The 13,550-nt window shown below is 46.5% G+C and overlaps 1 protein-coding gene across 11 annotated transcripts in view; it reads right to left on the reverse strand.

The window, feature by feature from the left end:
- Window positions 1–13,550, reverse strand: part of KMT2C (lysine methyltransferase 2C) — a 1,516,687-nt gene that overhangs the window by 116,813 nt on the left and 1,386,324 nt on the right. The gene's annotated exons all lie outside the window — the stretch shown is intronic.

The following is a 13,550-nucleotide window of genomic DNA, read 5'->3' on the forward strand; positions in this document are numbered from 1 at the left end:
TAAAATTCATGTATTACTAACCTGAAACAATTTTGCCATTAAAAAGAATTTGTCAATCCCAGTGTTGAAAACGTGTCCCACATATGGTAGGAATGGAGTCAGAATTTAAACTAATGCAGTCCTATACCACGTGGATTTGATTTTTGCAAGGTGATCCATATTTTCGACCTATATATAGTTTGGTAGATTGCTATTAAGTGCCTGCTGCCATTATTGGAATCAACATTTTCATGCAGACATCTGAGAAGTCTGTTTTTGCTGCTGACATTATGATGCAGAACTGACGGGTCATAGCAAGGAATGTCAGAACATGCACTCTGAAGGGCTTAGTCACATGACATCTGAGAAAGTTCTTTAGCGCCAACCAACAACAAGAAAAATAGAACCTACAACTCATCATCAACAACAAGCTTTATTCGATCAACAGACCATCAAAGCAATACAAAAATAGATATCATCATAAATAAGATAATACAGTTCCATCCTAAGCAAATATCTAACGATAAAAAGCCCCAATTGCCCAATCTATAAAACCCGTTAAAAATCATTGTTTACATAAAAATTGCATATGCACCACGCTGCCACTAAAAACTTGCTAACCGCATAAATTAAAACATTGGAGCTATGGCTTTTTAAAAGCCTCTAGACTAAAACACATTTCGTTATCTTCATTTCCCGGCAAATTTTGCGGATCCACTTAGACCTGGGGGATGAATATGCGGGATAGAAAAACATAAAATGTTCTACTGTTTCTGGGGTAATACCACACGCGGGGCAAGTATCAGATGTGGCATTTGGTCCCCATCTACTCGTCAAGGTCTTCAATGGCAATGTCCCAAAACGAAATCTGGCATATAGTCCTTTGCCTAGTAAGTCAGGTATTATATCTAAATATAGTTCAAAATGTGGGTACCACTTGAAGTCAATAAAAAGATTAGTTAGACGGCCATAAGATTTACGGCTAATATAGTCGTTCTGTACATAGGACCAATAGAAACCCTTCAATACATTTGCATGGGATTTCTCAAGTTTGTGGGGATTCTGCCAGAAGTCTCATAAGCCCAATGTACAGAACCAGCTAGATCTGTGTTTAACTCATGGAATAGAAATAGAATTTGAACATTTTAACCGTTCTAGAAGTGAGATCTTATATACGACCAATTCCAGACCAGTCCATAGCCTCACCCAATATAACAGAGGTCGTAAAATAATTGAGTCAGCTATCCGTTTTAGTCCCAAGTCTAAAAACAATGGGATCAATGGGGTGCTGGGAGGGCACGAGCATAAAGCCCTCGCAAAGCTGTTTTCACTGATAGTTATCCTGTTGCTGTCGGAAAAACCCCATATCTCCGCACCATAGACAGCAGCTCCCTGTGCCTTGGCCACATAGATCTTGATTGCTGTAGATACAGCTTTGGCCGTCGTGCTCCTATAGAAGAGCAGTATGGATGCTGCACTATGTTGCAGGAGCCCAGCACTTTTGCTAACCTGTTCTTCCCAGTGTTATGTGTCCGTGAGCCTCACACCCAAATAATCGATGGAACTAACCTAGTCCAAGAAATTACCATCTAAGCTAATAGTGCATTTCTACCGGGAACCAGAGCGAAATACCATCATTCTCGTTTTCTTAAAATTCAACTCCAGACCATAGTTCCGACAAAATAGATTAAATCTATCCACAAGAATTTGTAGGCCCATAGGAGTCTTTGAGATGAGTAGTGATTCATCTGCAAAGAGAAGAATATGGATTTTCTGGGCATCTAAAGTGGGAGCATCATTCTGGCATGCCATTAATACCTGCACCACCTCATTAATAAAAAGTGAAACAGAAGCGGTGCTAGCACACAATCCTGGCGGACACCCCTGTTTATGGGAAAATTATCGGTCAGCTCACCTTTGTTGCCCCATCTCACTTGCGCGTATGTATCTTCATGCATTCGTTCCAATAAGTGAATTATGCTAACTGGAGTCCCTATTCTGTATAGCACATCCCACATCTTCTCTCTTGGGACCAGATTGAAATCCGATTGCAAATCAACAAAGACGACATATAGGGGTTGCTTTGCCAGGACTACATATTTCCAGTATAACACGGCCAACCTAAAAGCCTGGTCCACCGTACTTATTCTAGGTCGGAACCCCGCCTGGAGAGGAGAGAGAATCTGATGTTCCATGACCCAACTCGATAGTCTACCTAAAAGTTGTTTAGCAAAGATTTTTTGCAGATTATCTATGAGACTAATTAGTCTGTAGTTTATTGGGAGATTTACATTACCCTTTTTGTAGATGGAAATAATTTCGGCACCCTTCAACATAGAGGGAATCTGTCCTCCTTCTGTAATTTTGTTTGAGAGTAAGTTGATATACCAGGTCCATATAGCTGGCTCTGATCTATAAAGATCACCTGGAATTTTATCTGGTCCTGGGGCTTTACCAGGTTTTAAAGAGTGAATTGCATCAGCAGTTTCTTTTAGAGAAAAACAAATGTGGTCCTCAGAGTCATATAGGCTCCCAACTAGGGGGGCGCCGGCAAGGTTTGCATCTAACGAGGAGAGGGGATCTAGTCCCACATCGTTAATATCAGGGGCCCCAGGAATAACGGTTTTGTCGTAGAGGCGAGAGAAATGTTCCACCCAGCATTCAGGTTGGATGGGGTTCCTTAAACTGATCCTGCCCCCTTTCTCACGTTTGGTCAACGGTTCCCAAAACAATGTATTTTTATTGGATTTCGTGGCATCCAACAACTCCTGCCAAATAGAATCTTCCCAGGATTTCTTTGATCGTAAGGTAGTCTTCTTGTAAATAAGTCTGGCTTGTTGGATTTCCCCCAGGGTCCCATTCATAATAGCTTTTTTTAGCCCAGACTTGGCCCTTGAACATGAATCATCAAACCATCTGTTGTTAGCCGGGACCCAACATCGCGATCTTGCCCCAGTCTTTTTATAAAAAATGCTTTGCAATTTTACAGTCATGGTGTCATGTATGCAAAGAATTGGAATAACCGTAGAATCATGGTCTTCATAAACTTCAAATTATCTATGAACGTTTGATAAATCTCACGTAACAGATAGGGGTTCAACATCACTTTTGGCCACCCAACCTTCGTATATGTGTTATTCAAGATAGGAGAGGGGACCATTGTAAGTTGTGTGTTCGAGGTTCTTCCAAATACGTTCCCAGAAAGGGAGAGTAACAGGGGGTAGTGATCACTCTCGCATCTAGAGTCCAACCTCATGTCTCTCAACAAGGGCCATAGTCGCACATCCACTAGGAAATAATCAATAACGCTTGTCATTGAACCTCGTTTGAATGAAGGTGCAAGGTTTAGATCAGAGGGTGTACGACCGTTACAGGCCCTAAGGCCGAACTTTAAACATAGAGAGGCCAACTGGACAGCAACTCGAGAACGTGGACAAGGGAGGTCGCCATTCAATTGTGCAATCCCCCATAGTTCGTCTTCCTCCACAGTTAGGCCACTAAGCAGCACAAAAGGTTCAAAGGTACAATTTACATCCCCAGCTACGATTAGATAGAATTTGGTTTGTAAGGTATCTAGAAAATCAGACAGCAAGGTTAAAGTCTGAGACTCTGATCCTCGGGGAACGGATCGTGCAGAGACATTAATAAATATTTCATTAAAACTCTATTGAAAGGAAATTTGCAAGCCCATCAAATCAGCACAATCACATTTTAAAACCTTGTAATCACATTGCAATTTTGAATTTAAAAGAATTAAAAGCCCCCCTTTTGCACGACCTGTCGCTTTTTCTGATGGCTGGGCAGGAATATTAAAAGAAAGAAACCCGTCTATGTTAGTTCTATCCTCGACCCAAGTTTCTTGAAAAAGACACACGTCTTGAGTCTTTATATACGTGCACCAATCTATATCGTCCAATTTCCTAGTGAGGCCAGCTAGGTTCCAGGCCTTTATAGATAGGCCTATAGTGTTACCGTAAGATTGGGAGCAAACATCCTCAGGGACCTACAACTATAATTATTATTATTATTATTATATATAGGTAGTTATAATTAGGACCTAGTTTCCATAGAAAAAGCATTTTTTTACTTGGCTATATCTTTGCTGCTGCTTGATTAATCTTCATGAAATTTTCCAAAAAAAGTGTGCCCAATAATCTTGTTGTGCATGGAACATTTCAGGATGATCCATTAACCGGTGGCTGAGAAAAAGAGGTGGGGGAGGGGTGTAAAAAAAAGTGTGTTTCCCATTTTAATTTCCAGAGAGATTTTAAGACACAGCTACAGCCTGAACTGCTGGACAGAATTACACCAAATCTGGCAGGAGAGCAGCCCTTGGTCCAGAAAGAGTTTTTTTTGTTATTTGGTGTAAATCCATTGTATAGTTTGAGATATTCAAGGAAATCCAGATTTGTATATCTGGGTGGGGCCTAAGAACAGATCTTATGGTGAGATCTGACTGGCTGTCAGCACTTTAACCAGGAATTGCTGGCAAACATCTTGGGACAAAAGTACATGATAGCACCCAATGAAATGCATTGTAGTGAACAGCAGGTTTTGAGGGTCACAAAAAGAGAATGTGTAAAGGGTGATGACAAATTTTAGTACCAATATAAATCATTTGTTGATGGTACCATACTAATTTTAGAAACTGTGGTGTGTTCTAAGGTTATTTTATACCTGAAGCCATCTCGATCCCTGAAGGGAAGCGATCTCGACTGAATCAAACAGGCAACACTTAAAACATTTAATTTAGAAAGTAACAAAAGGAGGGGGATTCATTTTGTCATAGAAATTTTGTTTTGTGCTGTAGAAAGAAAAATGAGCTCATTCTTTAAGCGGGTTCTCAAATATCTTTCTCTTCTATTTCATGAAAACCTTCTGACATGCGGACAGAAACATGAACTTTCAGCACCAGCAGCAGACTGCTAATTAACTCTCTGGTGATCAGCAGCTTACAGTGTTCTAATGAGCAACTAGAGTGCTAACATTCTGAATTTATGCCAGAAGTTTGCTATATCTGAATGACGTTGTGATGGAATCCAAGAGGAAAACTGAAAGGGGTTTCTACTGAAAACACTGCAGTAAACAAGGAAATTAGGGAGTCAGGACACATGTCGAGCACTACAATGGGCATCTTACTTACCAGAAAAATAAAATAAAAAATAAAATCACCATAAAAACCAAAGGATACAGGGACATTCGAGTTAGGACACATAATTTAAAAACAAACAAAAAAAAACCAACTGTCATTTGTGCCCTAAAGTAACTAAACTTTGACCTTGCCATGCACTGCTAATTACCAGAGATATTACACTCATGACATCATTTCAACATCACTGATAAGATCACTGTAACATCTGCAGTAAAATTATTGGTGAGAAAACTGTGCATGGCTAGAGCGCAAGTCTTACCTCCCTTAGGGCACAAGTTATAGTTACTTGATAAAAAAGTTACTTACCTTCAGTAAAGGATTATCTGGTTGCGACTCTATCTAGCTGCAGATTCCTTACCTTAGAATTCCCTGGCATCAGCTTAGAATCAGGAATTTTTCTGCTGAGCAGTACCCTGTGCGCACCATTGGGTGGCGTTGTTCCGATCCACGTGCGTCTTCAGCATCGTTGAAGCCGTCTGTGATGTCACAGTCTTCTATATAGGCACCACCCCGGCGCACATACACCAGTTCTTTTCCACAACTTCCCACACCAGAAGCGCAGAGTTACAGAAGAACCAACAATTATTTACTTTTCTTTCTTGATCGCTTGAGTACAAAAACATTCCCTTGAGAAAGGGAAAAATCATGAAACACATAATATATATATCCACAAAGCAGTAAGGCTTGGGCGGGTGTAAGGAATCTGCAGCTTGATAGAGTCTCTACCAGATCATTCGTTACCGAAGGTAAGTAACTTGTTCATCTGATAGAGACTTCTAGCTGCAGATTCCTTACCTTAGAATAGATACTCAAGCTACGACTCCTGGTGGTGGGTTGCAAGGATATACTTTACACCAGGAAGTCCTGTAGACTGAACAAAAGGACATTAGGCAGAGAAGAAGTAAGAGGATCAATAGACCTTTCTGTACAATATGAAACACTGGCAGGTGTAAATCGACTTAGTAGAAGGAAGTTTGGCTGCCAGAATGACATCACAGACTTCGGCAGAGAAGTCAAACTGTTGCCGCTCAATCTCCACATATGAAGCAGCAGAGTTGACAGGTTTGGGTGGAGAACCTTCCCCTGCTGCTGCGACCGAAGATCCTCCAGAGTAGGCAACCTGACTGGAGGGCTGATGCTCATTTGGGAAGCTCTGGATAACAGACTCTTCATGCCCAATAAGGAGCCACAAGGATTACTTGGGCCTGGTCGTTCTTGAGAACTCTGGGCAGAAGTGATAAGGGGGAAAGGCGTACAGGAGGCCTAAACTCCACTCGCGCCGAAAGGCGCCGCCTACCAACAGCCGCCTTGGAAACTCGAACGTGCAATACTGCTGACATTGCGCGTTCTCTGCGGAGGCGAACAGATCTAACTAAGGCTCTCCCCACTGCTGAAAGAGTACTTGCACCACCTCCGCATGGAGATACCATTCGTGATCTGCAAAGCATCGCCGGCTGAGTTTGTCCGCCCTGGCGTTCAGAGAACCTGGCAGGTGTTGAACCACCAGGGTTATGCCCTGATGTTCCAGCCATGTCCAGAGATGTAGAGCCTCTTGAGAGAGAGTCCACAACCCCACACAGCCCTGCTTGTTGCAGTACTACATCGCGGTAGTGTTGTCTGTGAACACCTGCACCACCTCCCCTTTCACAACAAGAAGAAATGCCTTTAATGCTAGTCGGATCGCCCGAAGCTCCAACAAGTTGATATGGAGCCTGGATTCCGCCGGAGGCCAGAGACCTCTGATCTCCTCCTTCCCCAGATGGCCACCCCATCCCAGAAGTGACGCATCTGTCACTACTGTGCGATCTGGTTGGGGAAGGGAGAGGAGTCTGCTTTTGACCCAATCGCAGTTCACTAACCACCAGTGCAGGCCTTTTGCAGTTCCCTCCGAGATCTGAACCGTGTTGGTAAGATTTCCCTGGTGCTGTGCCCCTTGGAACTTCAGGTCCCACTGCAGAGCCCTCATATGCCATCTGGCATGTTTGACTAACATGATGCAGGAAACCATGAGTCCCAACAGACTCAGTCTGTCTCACCAAAATCCAGGACATAGGGCGAAACATTGGTTTCATAACCAGAATATCCTGAACTCGCTGCTTGGGAGGATAGGCACAATATCGAACTGTGTCCAGAACAGCTCCGATGAAAGTGAGCTTCTGAGAGGGAGTCAGGTGTGACTTCGGCACATTCATAGTGAACCCCATTGAATGTGGAAGCTTCGCCGTTGTCTGGAGGTGGGTGACGAGAGCCTGAGGCATCGGAGCCTTCAACAGCCAATTGTCTAGGTAGGGGGAAGAATGAAATCCCTGACCTGCTGTAAGGAAATGCCTCCTTGGCATGGTTACCCCCCTGACTTCTTGCCTTTTGTTGATGCCACTTATGATTGAAAGTGTGCTGGGACCCTGTTAACAAGGCCCCAGCACCAGTGTTATTTCCCTAAACTGTACCTTTGTTCCCACAACTGGCACAGCCCTGGCACCCAGATAAGTCCCTTGTAAATGGTACCCCTGGTACCAAGGGCCCTGATGCCAGGGAAGGTCTCTGAGGACAGCAGCAGGTCTTATGCCACCCTGGGGACCCCTCACTCAGCACATGCACACTGCCTCACAGCTTGTGTGTGCTGGTGGAGAGAAAATGACTACGTTGACATGGCACTCCCCTCAGAGTGCCATGCCCACCTCACACTGCCCGTGGCACAGGTAAGTCACCCCTCTAGCAGGCCTTACAGCCCTAAGGCAGGGTGCACTATACCACAGGTGAGGGCATATGTGCATGAGCACTATGCCCCTGCAGTGTCTAAGCAAAACCTTAGACATTGTAAGTGCAGGGTAGCCATAAAGAGTATATGGTTTCGGAGTTCGTCAAACACAAACTCCACAGTTCCATAATGGCTACACTGAAATCTGGGAAGTTTGGTATCAAACTTCTCAGCACAATAAATGCACACTGATGCCAGTGTGGAATTTATTGTAAAATGCACCCAGAGGGCATCTTAAGAGATGCCCCCTGAATACCAGTCCGACTCCTAGTGCTAGGCTGACCAGTTTCTGCCAGCCTGCCACAACCAGACGAGTTTCTGGCCACATGGGGAGAGTACCTGTGTCACTCTGTGGTCAGGAACAAAGCCTGTACTGGGTGGAGGTGCTTCTCACCTCCCCCTGCAGGAACTATAACATCTGGCGGTGAGCGTCAAAGGCTCATCCCTTTTGTTCCAGCACCCCAGGGCATCCCAGCTAGTGGGGATGCCCGCCCCTCCAGCCACTGCCCCTACTTTTGGCGGCAAGGCTGGAGGAGATAATGAGAAAAACAAGGAGGAGTCACCCACCAGTCAGGACTGCCCCTAAGATGCCCTGAGCGGAGGTGACCCCAGCCTTTAGAAATCCTCCATCTTGAGATTAGAGGATTCCCCCAATAGGATTAGGGATGTGCCTCTGTCCTCACAGCGAACAGGCACAAAGAGGGTGTAGCCAGCCTCCAAGACAGTAGCCATTGGCTACTGCCCTCCTGACCTAAACACACCCCTAAATTCAGTATTTAGGGCACCCCAGAACCCAGGAAATCAGATTCCTGCAACCTACAACAAGAAGGACTCCTGACCTGAAAGCCCTGCAGAGACGACAACTGACTTGGCCCCAGCCCTTACGGCCTGACTCCAGACTCAAAGAAACTGCACAGCGACGCATCCGACAGGGACCAGCAACCTCTGAAGACTGAGAGGACTGCCCTGAACCCGATGGACCAAGGAACTCCAGAGAAAAGCGGCACTGTTCAAAAACAGGAACAACTTTGCAACTTTCCTGCAACTTTCAAAGACTTCACTCTTCCTGCCGGAAGTGTGAGACTTCACACTCTGCACCCGACGCCCCCGGCTCGAGCTCCAGAGAACCAACACTGCAGGGAGGACTCCCAGGAGACTGTGACCACATGAGTAACCTGAGACGACCCCCCCTGTACCCCCACAGCAACACCTGCAGAGAGGATCCAGAGGCTCCCCCTGACCGCGACTGCCTGGAACAAAGAACCCGACGCCTGGACCAAGCACTGCACCCGCAACCCCAGGACCAGAAGGAACAGAACTCCAGAGCAGGAGTGACCATCAGGCGACCCTCTGCCTAGCCCAGTCAGTGGCTGGCCCAAGAACCCTCCTGTGCCCTGCCTGCACCGCTAGAGTAACCCCCTGGTCTCTCCATTGATCCCTATCATAAACCTGACACCTGCTAAGCACACTGCACCCAGCCGCCCCTGTGCCGCTGAGGGTGTGTTTTGTGTGCCTACTCGTGTCCCCCTCAGTGCTCTACAAAACCCCCCTGGTCTGCCCTACGAAGACGCAGGTACTTACCTGTTGGCAGACTGGAACCAGAGCACCCCTGTTCTCCATAGGGGCCTATGTGTTTTGGGTCCTCCGTTGACCTCTGCACCTGACCGGCCCTGTGTTGCTGGTGCAGTAACTTTGGGGTTGCATTGAACCCCCAACGGTGGGCTTCCTATGCGCAGGAACTTGTAAGTGCATAACTTACCTGAAAAACTAACCAATACTTACCTCCCCCAGGAACTGTTGATTTTGCACTGTGCCCACTTTTAAAATAGCTTATTACCATTTTAACTAAAACTGTGTATGCTACTGCTCTAATTCAAAGTTCCTTACTTACCTATGTGAAGAACCTTGCATTTTATGTATTTACTTCAAATCTAGAATCTTGAGGTTCTAAAATAAATTAAGAAAATCTATTTTTCTATATAAAATCTATTGGTCTGGAGTTAAGTCTTTGAGTGCGTGTTCCTCATTTATTGCCTGTGTGTGTACAACAAATGCTTAACACTACCCTCTGATAAGCCTACTGCTTGACCACACTACCACAAAACAGAGCATTAGAATTATCTAATTTTGCCACTATCTTACCTTTAAGGGGAACCATTGGACTCTGTGCACACTATCTCTTACTTTGAGATAGTATATACAGAGCCAACTTCTTACACCTGTGCAGATGAGCTGCCACCACCGCCGTCACCTTCGTGAATACCTGAGGGGCGCTGGTGAGACTGAAAGGGAGCACAGTAAACTGAAAATGCTCATGGCCCACCTTGAACCGCAAGTAACGCCTGTGGGCGGGCAGGATGGGGATGTGAAAATACGCATCCTGCAAGTCAAATGCTACCATCCAGTCTCCTTGGTCTAAGGCAGGCAAGACCTGAGCAAGAGTGAGCATCTTAAATGTCTCCTTCTTGAGGAAGAGATTGACATCCCTTAAATCCAAGATAGGGCGAAGGCCCTTGTTCTTTTTGGCGATCAGAAAGTAGTGGGAATAACAACCACTGCCTACTTCGGACATCTGGACCCTTTCTATAGCCCCCTTGGCTAAAAGAGACGTAACTTCCTCGTGGAGCAAAACCAGATGATCTTCCATCAGCCGTTCTTTTATCGGAGGCATAGAGGGAGGGAAAGACTGGAAGGGGATGGAATAGCCCGTCCGTATGATCTGCAAGACCCATTTGTCTGAAGTGATGGATTGCCAGTGAGGGAGATGAAATTGAATCCACCCTCCAACTGGACGGACATGGTCTTGCAGAACCACACTAGGAGGGCTTAGGCGCAGTGGAGGGTGGCTGTGTGGCGGCCGACCTCTGGCCAGACCCTCTGGATCTGACAATAACACAACCATGTCCTCACACGGGATGCTGTGAGGCCGGAGGACGGTGGCTAAGCGGCTGGCGTGGTACCACACCCCTTCCGAAGCCTCAAAAGGGATGGAAGAGAGACTGCTGGTGAACTGGCGTCGAGATGTGCAAGGATCTGGTCGTAGCTCAAGAATCCTTGAACCTCTCAAGCGCGGAGTCTGCCTTCTCACCAAAAAGGCAAGAACTTTCAAAAGGCATGTCCATCAAACTCGACTGAACATCCCCTAAAAATCCAGTAGAATGCAGCCAGGCATGGTGATGGAGGGCCACTGTTGACGCAATCGATCTACCCAGTGAGTCAGTTGTATCCAATCCACACCTGATTGCAAACTTGGCTGCATATCTCCCATCCTTGACAGCCTGGGTGAGAGTGTCCCGTACTCCCTCCGGGACCTGGGGCAGCACCTGTGCCACCGTATCCCATGAAGTATGGGAAAAACGGCCCAATAGGTAAGAGGTGTTGACTGACCTCAATACCAGGGTGGAGGAAGAAAACAAAATCTTTCCAAGTTGGTCCAGCCTCTTGGATTCCGAATCTGGAGGAGCGGATTGGAAGACACCACAGGAAGTGGAGACTTGGACCACCAAGTTCTCTGGGGGTTGGGAGGGGGGGTTCGTGAGGAAACTAGGGTCATTTGGAGTAGGTCTATAGCGGTGGCCAACTGTCCTATTGACAGGAGCCCCTATGCTGTGTTTGGACCATGTTCCCAGAAGGACGTCCGAAAGAGCCTCATTGAAGGGCAACATCGGCTCCGATGTAGTCACCCAAAGCTGAAGCAACTCTGTCAGGAGATTCGTCCTGAGTGGCACCATGGGCAAGTCTAGGTCCAAGACCTCAGCTGCCCTACACACCACCATAGCATAAGAAGCCCCCCCCTCCGTAGCCACTTTAGGAGGACAGAGCATGCCATTATCTGAATAAGTATCCAGTCCACTGGCTTCTCCTAGATCCTCATACTAGTCCTGTTCTTTCTCCAGTTCACACTCTTAAAGGACCCTCTAAACCCCCCACTCCTCTCCTGTGCCTGGCTGTCCAAAATAAGGCTTAGGCAATGATCTGGGCCTAATCGGCCCATCGAAGTAGGAGTCGATCGACGTCGCTCCGAATCATCCAGGATGAGAATGGGGCTACCACAAGCAGCATGTCGGACCCGGTGCCAGAGGAGGTTGACTGTGTGGGACCGGCATCAGTCCGGATCTGCTATCAGATCCTGGGGTCCCCAACGGCGCTGAGGCCAAAGTCGTGGACATCAAATCCAATGGGGCCCCTGCTGTTTCCGTGGGGCCCATTGACCCCACCCAAGGGTGCAGCCTGCTCAAAATCAAGGCTCACAGCCTTGTAAAATTATTTTATTTGAGCGGGGGTCGCTCCGGTCCCTGGAAAAGGGGGAAGACGTGGAGTCGGCCATGACGATGGCTCCGCGGAACCACGCTTGGAACATTGACGTTCCATAGACGCCTCATCCGCCCATGGGCGTGGCGAAGTCGAAGTCTGTTTGGACTTCTTCTTGTGCCTCTTACCGGAGTGCCCAGATGACCTTAAATGCCAGGAAGAGGACTTGGGGCTCCGGGAGCGGTGCCGCGACATCCTCCTACTGTGGGACCGTGACCTCCTCAGAGTTGCGCCAACCTAAGACGGCTGTCACGCCGCAAGAAGTTTGAGGGATCTCTCCCGCAAGGCCTTCGAAGCCATGGCCCGACAGTCGAAACAGGATGTTGAATCGTGGTCCTTTTCGAGACACACTGTGTGGATCCATGACCGACATGGTGCGATGACATGCATCACACTGCTTGAATCCTGTATTTCTCGAAGACATCTCAAGCAATCAAGGAAAAAGGCCTCGACGAATGTGGAAGAAAAGGGGTAGCTCTTTCCGGATCTGCGCTTAACCAGCACAGAAGGAAAATAACTGATGTGCGCGCACTGCGGTGGTGCCTATATAGAAGACCATGACGTCATAGACGGCTCCAATGACGCTGACGATGCCCACAGATCCGAACGACACCACCTGACGACTTGCACAGGGTACTGCTCGGCAGAAACATTCCGGATTCGAAACTGACACCAGGGAATTCTAAGGTGTGGAACCTGCAGCTAGAAGTCTCTATCAGATATAACTAACAGCTGAATTTCTATGGTTTTGTGCGTATAAAATCTGAACCTAACTGTAACCTTTGGCTTTTTAGTGAATATACATATAAATATATGTATATGTAGTGTTGTCCTTCGATGTGTGCAAGTGATTTCTTTGAAGAAAATCTTTTGAGTCACAGGGTAGTGTGACTTCTCTTACTGGTAATGCGCATGGTCATCGACTCCACTGTTATGTTGTCCCACATGACTGGTGAGGATGGATCGTGAAGTGAAGCATGGTATAAAGAGATGTCCACGAGAAAGGAGTCTGAAAGTAACAATCACAGGTGTCTGGGGAGAAGGGTGGGCACATGTGAATCTACATCACTACATGCCATGAACACGTTTTCTTCGTAAGTATCATTTTCTATTTGAGTTATGTATGGCTATAGATATACATGCTTAATATAGACTGTAAAGAAGTCCTCCTCCGTAAGCGGTGGCTAACATGTAGGAGTTGTTTGAAATAGTATATGTAGAACTGCTTGGCCCACACAGGCTTGTTGACAGGCCAGTACATCCTGTAAATGTATGGGGTCCATACCATGTAGCTGCTTTAAATATGTCTAGTATAGGTATGTTTCCCAGAAAAGCCACTGAAGCTCTTTC

Source organism: Pleurodeles waltl, chromosome 10, assembly GCF_031143425.1.
Source record: "Pleurodeles waltl isolate 20211129_DDA chromosome 10, aPleWal1.hap1.20221129, whole genome shotgun sequence".
NCBI lineage: Eukaryota > Metazoa > Chordata > Amphibia > Caudata > Salamandridae > Pleurodeles > Pleurodeles waltl.